Raw genomic sequence first — 10,202 nt, 5'->3', positions numbered from 1 at the left:
TCAACTCTCCTCTTCTGCCTTCATTCATCCATCTTCTCCTTCTTTGTACTTCACTTTTCCTGTGTTGTGCTCTGCAAATGCCCCCCTCCCCCCGTACCGAGTTGGTATTGATTGAGCCTTCACAGCTTCATTAGGATTCTCCCATTCACCTTGTTGGATGCAGCCCTGGGGCAGTGATCCAGCAGGGCTCTTGAGAGCGAGGCGCGCTCAGGTTACATGTCAGCTCTTCCCATATTTCACTTTTAGCCGACTTACTTTGCCTTATCTGCTCATTCCAGGCTGCTGGAAGTGTGCTTCAAGGGTGTTCCCGCCTCACACCTCTGACTCGCCCCATCCTGGGGTTTACTGTCATGAAGATGTGTCACAGGTAAAATGGACGTGAAGACTCAATTAAGGAGTGTGTGTCGGGGGGATAATTTGCATTCATCAGAGCTCAACTTCGGAGCCTTTTTTTAGCACTTGTCTGTTCTTCTTCAGAACTTCATGTGTTCACAGCGTTCTTTGATGTCAACAATATTTTTTGTGATAAAAGGTGGATAAAATGATGACATGAGGTTATTGAGAGCAGCATTTAAGGACTGTTCACCTTTTGTAACTGCGCAATTCAGGCTCATGAGCCCACCTGAAATCACATGACTAAAATTTCAGACACAAAATGATGTCTAAACCACGATAATGAAGGCGGAAAGCCACAACATGCTATTACATTTTTCTTATCACACCATCCCATTAATTTCATTTATAATTAATGAAAGAACAGACCTGAGCAAAGTTTCCCAAAAGCAAGCTTAAAAAGAGAAGTTCTGTTTAAAGACCACAGAGTCCATAGAGCCAGCAGGTCCTGGTCACATGACCTTAGGATCCTGCTGGAGATGTATGGATGTAAAAGTTCACAGATGTACATGCAGGGCTCTAAAAGTCAGAATCAGAATGCTAAAATGCACCATAAAAAACATCAGCGTAACATGTGAAAGAGAGTGTTAGGGGTCATGTGGCAGCGCTCTGAGGCTCCAAGTGAACACCAATAATCTGAATGCCATGGAAGCTGCTAAGTTGTGCACCAGATACACTTGCTGACACACTTGCAAAAGGAACTTGAAGGGGACTGAGCCATCAACCTTTTGCTTGCAAAGCAAATATGTTTGCCATTACACTATTGGAGGAGCTCTAGTGAAATAAAAGCATGGATAGAAATCTTCAATTAATAAACATAAACATGAACTGTATTCCCTGATGGAACATTAATTGTTTTTTTTATGTATTTCAAAGCGGAGTCTAATGATCTTTCTACATCAGTCAATGTTATTCTGTAATGTCTACTTAAGGAAATACTACCTATTACCTGCCCACCTGCTTTTGCAGTGTTCTTTTAAAATAACATTCAAATAGATCAAATATGCGTTTTTTCCGTTTTGACCTAATTTATGTATAATCTCAGGAATTAAGAAAGACTAACTCCCAGCTTTTGATTTTTGGAATCCCCTCCAGAAGGGATGTTGGATATCAAGCGGTTATATCCAGATATAATAAAAGATTTGCAACATTTTTCTTTCTGAAACACCTGTGCAAGCCTAATTGAAATACTCTGAACACTGCTATCATATTTCTTGCTGCGTTAATGTAAAAAAAGAAAATCATAACATATGAAAATTATGAAATATTTGGTAATTAGTCATGCTGCATAAACACATAAATGAATCATTTAATTTTACTTTAAATGCCTGTGATAATATATATGCAGTAGGTATGAGGTGATCTCCTGTTCGGGGTCATCTTCTCAGCCGTGGTCTCGTTGCTTTCAGCACAGCTGGTATTTTTAGGGAGCTTAGGCAACAGATCTGAGATGAATAAACCAAACCACAATTGGGCCAGATGTGGCATACCATCACATAAACACATAAACAGGGTCATCACTTCCAGACCTGGCCCACATCTGGTTGACATACACCCTGCCATGACACCAGTCAGTCAGAAGTGCCAGCTTGATGCCCGATCTGGGCCAGACCTGTTTTCTATGGGCCTGGGCCACATAAACCAAACCACAATCGGACCAGATGTGGCATGCCATCACATAAACAGTGTCACCATTGCCAGACCTGGCCCATATCTGGATGACATACCACTTAGTATGCCAGAAGTCCGGCGTCGACCTGTCTGCTATGTGGGTACACGTTGAACCATCCTTGGGCAAATTACTGAACTCCTGATGCACTCCTATGTGAATGTGTGTGACAGTTACAAAGAGCTTAAAGGCATACGATAAAAAGCCACTGCATGAATGTGCATGTGAAAGGGTGAATAAGGCTTTCAGTAAAAAAAAAGTTTGAAGTGCTTACAAAAGCACAATAGACCTACGATTCCTGTCCATTTACCACTCGCGATGTGCAATTTTATCAAAGATCTGACACGTTTGCTGTAATCAACTTCACTTTGCTTTTTTGGAAGCATCATGACTGATGGTGAGAGCTGAGTAGGTACAATCAAGCAGTCCACAGTTTCCCAAGGAGTAGTTTAAGCAATATTGACAGGGTTAGACTTTGTTTAATGCTTTGTGAAAACAACTTACAGCATCACCATTTTGACACACTGGATGAGATCCCATCACAGAGGCACAAATAAAAGACGATGTAACTGGACTTTAAATAGCAGATGTTCTAAAAATGATCCACAAGTGCATGTGGAGGTCACTCTTAGTGAAAAATAATAATAACAGATTGCATTTATAAAGCACTGTTTGAGACTTTACAATTCCACTATTCATTTACTCTCACACACTGGTGGAGGCAAGCCACAGCTGCCCTGGGGCAGACTGACAGAAGCGAGGCTGCCATATCACACCATCAGCCCCTCACCAGTAGGTGAAGAGTCTTGCCCAAGGACACAACAACCAAGACAGGCAGAGGTGGGGATCAAACCGGCAACCTTCCTGTTACAAGATGAGCTTCCCAACCACCTCAACCACGGTCACCCCAATCAGCTGAATCTGAGGTTAAGGGATTTCATCTTTTGAGCTCCCAAAACTTGTGCCCAAAAGCTACAAACCAAACCATGAGCCAAAACGTTATCCGCTAACCGAGAAGGTAAATAAAATTGATGGGATGTATCATTTGGTATGTCAGGATTCAGGCAAACCTGAGAATGGTGGCAAACACTGAGTGCTGTTCTTATTCAGAGTACATCTGACAGGGCTTGTGGGCACTCTTGTCAGCAAAGGTGAGCATTTACTCTGTTGCTCAAGGAGCTACGCCTCATGAATCAGAGTGGTTCGAGTGCTGGTGTAGAATAGGGCAGAACACGTCAGATCTCTGGTGTCTCAAACTCTTAACACACACAGCTTAATAAGAGCCACTGCTAAGATCTGCTTATTATTGCTTTTGAATGAATGAGTGCTCTGAATAAAAAAGAGGAAAAAATGTGAGTACATTTTAAAGGTCCATTTAACACAATTTAATAAAAAGTCAAGAGAGAGCCAAGAAAAAGACCCCTTTTGCCCAATATAGAAGCAGATTATCTGTCTTTACAGGAACTATCTCTGCTAAAGCTCACGTCTTATAAATGGAAACAATTTCCAATATGACATCTACATACTTATGGAGCACTTACAGCAGGGAGGGTAAGAACACTCAGCCTGTCTTAACACTAAATCCAAATATAACTCTGTTGCTGCTGTTTTGGTGGGTCGTCCCCCCACCACCCACCCCGCCTCTTTGTTTTTTGATATTGAGCTTTTACACCCTTTCAGCTGATGTCTCAAGCAGACGATTCGTCACGCCTTTGCCTAAATATGTCAGAGTGCGGCGGAGAGACAAAAAGCAGAAGCAGGAGATGGAAAGTCTGTCATGTGGGAGTCAAACTGGGAGAAAACGGGGACACCCCTCCCTCCCTGCAAGACATGCCGATAACCCATGCATGCACGCCTCCCGTCCTATCAGATGTGTGTAAACACAACCGCATTAGGACATTCATTCACAGACAGTGGCCTTGGTAATGTGATAATGACATGGCATTTTCCCACAAAAGAAACATCACCGCTCTGCTTTGCACTTACTTTTCCCAACATTGCTTCATTTAAGCGGCTGGGCTGTGATGTTATGCAGACCCTGTATTTGAGATGTGTGTTTGATATGTGCAACTGTATGTTTTCACTGGGCAGCTGCCGTCTGCCTTCATGCGCAGAGTAGACTGCTGGATGATATATTGTGGCGCTGTTAATGTAGAAATCGTTTTTTTGGGCTCTGGTTTGAACCCATATACACCGCCGAGTAAGGAGAGAGAATAGTGCGGTTTGTTAACACTGTACACAAGGCGCGTGGTATTTCAGATGAATTGATTTCACTGTTCATATTTCATTAATTCATTAAAAAATGTAACTATCAGGTTAAGAGTCCAGTTGGTGGACTCTTAATGTGCTGACATAATCATTTTTATAGGATTCAAATGTGATTAAAGTGAAACAGGGCTCCTCTAACTCTCTTACAGGAAATATTCCCACATGTCTGCAGGAGGCCAGGCCTAACTGAGACAGCGATTAGCCAGGAGAGGGGCAAATGAATTCAAAAACCCTTTGACTCCAGTCAAGTCATAAAACGTTTACAATGTCATTAAAGGTCGAGTATGTCAAATCCCACCACTAGATGTCAGTAGATTGCAGTCAACTGAGTTCTGTTTTCTTACACTTCCCAATTCAAGTGCATAAGCCTAGCTACATGGATGCTATAGGAGAAAAAACTCTAGTTGCTGTTATGCTGTAGTGAGAGTAGGCTGTCAGTCCATCGTTTACCCCAGCTGTCAGTATGTGTCCACATCTATTTACTCTGGAGGACAGTGTAAAACTGTGAATGGAGTCTGATATGAGTCGATTAGTCAGCGAAGCTCACTTCTGTCCGATGACAGTGATGCTGAGGTGAGTTGTTGAGGACATCCTGAACTTTTCTGTCAGTACGAGCAGCTGTTTTTGGCGCTGTTAGCCAGCATTAGTGAAACTTACTCTGAAGTACATCTAACATTGTTGGATGTACTTCAGTACATGTACATCTGTCTAATCTGCTGTAACTGTGAAAGTATTGGGACTAAATACAGATGTTTATGCACGTTTTCATGTGTTAGAGCACTGACTTTAGTTCAGCAGATGAGGTTGGCAGTGAGGAGAATGCCTAAGAGTTATTTTCCGCCTTTTGCGTACCAAGTGTTACAGTCGATAGTCTCTCTCTTGCCAATAAAATAAAACACAATTAGGAAAGATGGCCATGTCCATGGCAGTCACTGTATTCAAGATGATGAGGCAATGGCAACATGGTGATTTCCACAAAGCGGCACCTGCTCCTGTGTATATTTAATGGATAAATTCTAAGTTTGAGGGAAGGCAGCAAGTGCAAAAAGTTAAAAAACAAAACAAAAAACAAACTGATTGTTCCTTTAAGTAAACATTAGCTATTTTATTAACCAACAATAGCAATTCCTGCAAGAATAGTGGCGATCTGAAGTTCTGATGTGGAGTAAGGATTTTACTAAACTGAAACTATGGCAGCAACTTTAAATTAAATCCAGTGAAAGCTTTAAACAAAGAGGAATTCAGACTCTGAACGTGCAGGAGCACAATGGTTAGCTAGTAGACAAAATCTCTTTTTCTCAGAGATTCAATGAGCCATCAAGCATTTATCAACTTAAAAACTTCATGTCAGAAAGACTCGGAGAGACTTAGCAGCTTAAACATCCACAGACTGTTATTTTAGAAGACTTAACAACATTCTTCTAACAAGAACTTTCCTCTTCAAGTAGAGTGAGTGAAATGTGCACATCTCCTTCTCTGTGTGTTGTTTTAATATTGACAGAACTGTTCATATGCCTGTGTGCATTTCTATAGGTTAAATTCTACATTGAGTCTTGCTTGGCTGTGTTTAGCTGCTTGAGCACCAGGGGCAGACCCAGATAGGCCAGAAAGGCAAGAAATAGACAGTTTTAAATAACAAAAAAATGTTGGACACTATTTTTATATTTTCAGAAGCCAAGTAGTCATAGATAAATTTGTCGATTACTGCTGCTTTGTCCTGATTTTGTTGTAAAATATATACTTCTCTTTTAATTTTGATGATAACACGGCATGTGCAAGTCTTGCATGTGCATGACACAGTTATGTGTAAAATTATATCACTGACCTCAGCAGCGTTATTGTCTTACTTGACCTGTTTGGTTGTGTTTTTAAAAGAAAAATTCAGCTCACTTGCCACCTGTCGCCTCCAAAAAACAAACAATGCAACTTAGAGAGGATCAGATCAGAAAAAAAGCCTATGGTTTTCTTTTAGGGCTTAGGTTTTCTCATGTAGTTTCTACTCTTGGTCATATAGGAATTGGAGTTCAATTTATTGTAATTATATAGACATATAAGGCTCAAGGCACCTTATATTATAAGGTAGAAGGTAAAGACCTTACAATAATACAGAGAAAACTCCAACAATTAGATGAGCAAGTGCTTGGCGACAGTGGGAATTAAAAACTTCCCTTAACAGGAAGAAACCTCCAGTAGGACCAGACAGCCATCTGCTGTGACCGGTTTCAGATGAGCAACAGTCCAGGAATGACTCATATTCTCTTTTTCTGGTTTACATTTTCTTTTCTTTTAATGTTTTGTTTTTTTAAAAAATATTTTTCTCCCTGCAAAGATCCTTGTTAGTAGAATAGATGTGCAACAGCAGTAAAACACAATGCCCATGCTAATGAAGACAACATGTAAACGTTGTGCAACAATTTTGGGAAAAAAATAAAAGTATAGAATGCATCAAATAAATGGTTGAAGCATCTAAAATGAAAACAAAAAACAGGTCACTTGGTCACAGTTCAGCTCAGGTGCATACAGATAGACGTGTGTACTTTAGTAACAGACACATTATAACTCACACACCCTGGTTATATATATGGTTATGTTAGTGTAAGTATCCATGAAACATTTCACAACAATTTAAAAACACAGTTATTCTCCCAAAAGTAGAATGAAAAAAAGTGATTTGTTCATTTTTAAGAATACAGCATTTATCACCTTTTCAGTCTGCATACACAGCTACATGCCCTCGAGCCTATATCACTCAACCCCCTTGTGTGTCTACGTGTTCCCTGACATATATGCGCTCTTGTGAAGTGCTGTTTAGTGTTAAGTACCTTTCTGTGCCGCCCTCCGCCCTTCCCTTCTCCATCGCCGTGGGGAATGATGTAGGGGAGTTCGGGAGGGCTGCCGCAGTTCTCCCGCAGACACTGTGTTTATTTAGCCTGACATTCCTCCACTGCTCTCTGAACGGGAGAGCCGGCTACTCTGCCTAGTCTCATCCTAACTCACGTCCACCCCGTCAGAACCAATGACTTTTGAAGTGAGTGTGTATGTGTGTGAGCAGATGGCAGAACATAGACAATATTCCAGCACATATGACTATCTCCTCTAAGTGTCATGGTTACCAGATCTTGAGCGTACATTATGGTCTTTATGCTGCTGTGTGATGAGCAGGAAGCCATTACGCTTGACGACGGATGGTTTATATGTCGGGCTCCTCGCCTCACAATGAGCTTCACGCTAAAAGAAGAACCAAAGCAGCGGTCAGGCTGGTCTGTCCTGTGTCACCGCAGTGGGAGTTTATTTATCCTTCAAGTCTCATTAAGCCACTGACTTTGCCCTGTGCGCATTTTGGATCATCGAGTAGCCACAGTCCACGGGGGCCTCTAATGAGTCAGTGGAGTTTTCTGTCGATGCCTTTCACGTGGACGTCTTTATTTGCCCCTGTTCAGGGTTTCTTCTAATTGATATTGAGTGCCGACTCACAGTTCAGTTAGCGTGTGTTGAACTGCTTGTCGCTCAAAATTAGCAGATTTTTACAAGGCAGCCCGGGCGCCGATGTGTGCGCTCAAACCCGTCCTTATTATGCGGTCAGCGACACAATTTACAATTCACTTTCTTCACTTCGACTTTTGGCTGCACGGGTGCATTTCTGCTGTACCCTTTTTGGGTGAACTTTCTGTGTTTTATTCCTTCTGGAAAGCTCAGTAACATATTTCACTCCGAGTTTGGGTTCAGAGTCAGAGTATTGGCTTGCTCATTAGAAAAACTCACCCACTCTGTGTTCGTGTTTCTTTATTGCTGTTACTATGTGTGAAAATGTGATTCAAATCTGTCATGCGCCATAGGTTTGTGTCATTGCCGCGGCGTGCGTGTGTTTCGTTTTTCTCCACGACCAGTTGCTTCTGGCCTGTCTCACTCGTTACCCTGTCATAACAAGCACTTTGCCGCCGTATTTCACCTTACATGCATACAGCCAACACACACACTTACACACATTCTGACTTTTCCTCACCTCATTAAGCTGCAGAAGAGAAGAGGCAGAAATAAGGGAGCAAGAGGGCCGTAGAAATGGACAAGAACGAGAAAGCGTGAGGCCTTGAAAGCCCGTGTTTTATGTTTAATGCTTTTTTAGGTCATCCTCTAGTGCCGCAACCTGTTAAGTCATCCTCTGTTTTGAAGAACTCTTAAATCCAAAGTGCCAGGTCGGATCTGTCAGGAGGGGCCCGGGCATGAGAGATAGTGGATGTAGGTGTGTGTACGTCAGACAAAGTTTGTGTGTTCACTAAAAACTCCCACTCTGCCTTTCACATATACAGGCACGCATGGATGAATGCACAAGACACACATATACTATATCATCCCTTCCACCTCTGAACCTCCAGAGACACACACAGACACACACACACACACTACTTCTCTGAAAAAGCCAAAGGCCCGCTGTGATTTTACAGGGAATGCCTTTCAGCCTGGTAACTCAGTCTGACTCAGACTCTTTACAACAACCGTGCAATTCCGTCATGCGTGGCCCGGGACACACGAGCAGCCGCTGGATGAGAAGCTTTGGCAGCTGTCCTCCCCTAGCCCTGGACGCTCACAGTGGGACTTGACTGCGGGGAATGTGATAGCAACCTTGTCTTAGCGCACTAATGCAGCCTCCGCAAACACAGGATGGATAGCCTGTCCGCAATGGCTGCCGTTCAGACTGGAGAGCGCTGCTAAACGCATATCCTGCAAGGCTTCTTATGTGTTGCACCGTTCCTGTTGCTAAGTTATGGTGTGGTTGTTGAGCATGGTCCCCAGACATGGAGACGAATAGATTTCACTTGTTTTTTAAGGATATGCAATACAGTCTGGCCTCAAGGTCGGCCACATGGCTTTTTCCCTTTGGGTCTGTTTTACTGATTGGGGGAAAGTTAAATACTACCAAGTATTCCCCAGGTTAGGTTAGATGTACACATTTTAAAGGTTAAGTTCCTTTTGAGGCTGGGCTTTGCTATGAAAGTTAGCCAGGAGTCTCCTGCGGCTAAAAAAAACAATCAATGAAATAAGTCATAACCACTCATGACAATTATCGAGACCTGCAAGAAATACAATATTCTTCTAGATTTTGTGGATTTAATGGACATGTAGTGTTTTTTAAATCAGTAATTCAGGTCTTTTAGATATATGGAGACAGCATTTCTTGTAGCTTGTGAGGCTGCTGACATTTGCTAATTGGTCCTAAAGGTACATTTGAGGGTAACAGAGATGTCATTAGTCATTAATAGGGAGGTTTTGGAGTCATTTTTCATAATACAAGTACTGGACAGTTGACCTGATGATAGTAAAACATTAAAAGTTCATTACAGTACATTCATACACAAGTTCACCAGTGATATTTATTGGATCCCAGTCTGATAATGGGCCAATTATGAAATTCTGTGATGTTGTATGTTTAGTATGTCACGCTGCAGCAGTGTGTTGGCAGAACCATACATTCTGATAGAAGGAGAGCTAACAGCTCATCAGGCTAACATCAGTTAAATGCAGTTTATAAGCAAACAGAGGTCAAGGAAGCTGATAATACCTGAAAACCCAATAATGGCATTTTTTTCTGTCTCACCTTGTGGTGCTCCTGTCTTGTTCTCCTTATATATATTCTGTGGCTTTTATGGTGAAACAGAAATAACTTTATAAACAGTCCTTAAAAAAACAAGTAGACCTTCTCCCATGAAATCAAATTTTCTGTTTAGGAATGTAAAATAAATAAATAAAATTATATGCTGTAATCATAAAGGCCATAAAGGGATGGACATAGTCTGCAACAAGGCTGTGGTAGACTATGACCCAAATGCAAAGCAGGCTGGATCCATGCTTTCATGCTTTCTTTGCCAAATTCTGA

This window comes from Aulonocara sp. 'chitande type north' Nkhata Bay, linkage group LG14, assembly GCF_057382095.1.
Source record: "Aulonocara sp. 'chitande type north' Nkhata Bay isolate Kocher_YH1m ecotype deep benthic linkage group LG14, A_spYH_male_GT1.1, whole genome shotgun sequence".
NCBI lineage: Eukaryota > Metazoa > Chordata > Actinopteri > Cichliformes > Cichlidae > Aulonocara > Aulonocara sp. 'chitande type north' Nkhata Bay.
The sequence above is the reverse complement of the archived record's forward strand: the minus strand, read 5'-3'. Positions refer to the sequence as shown.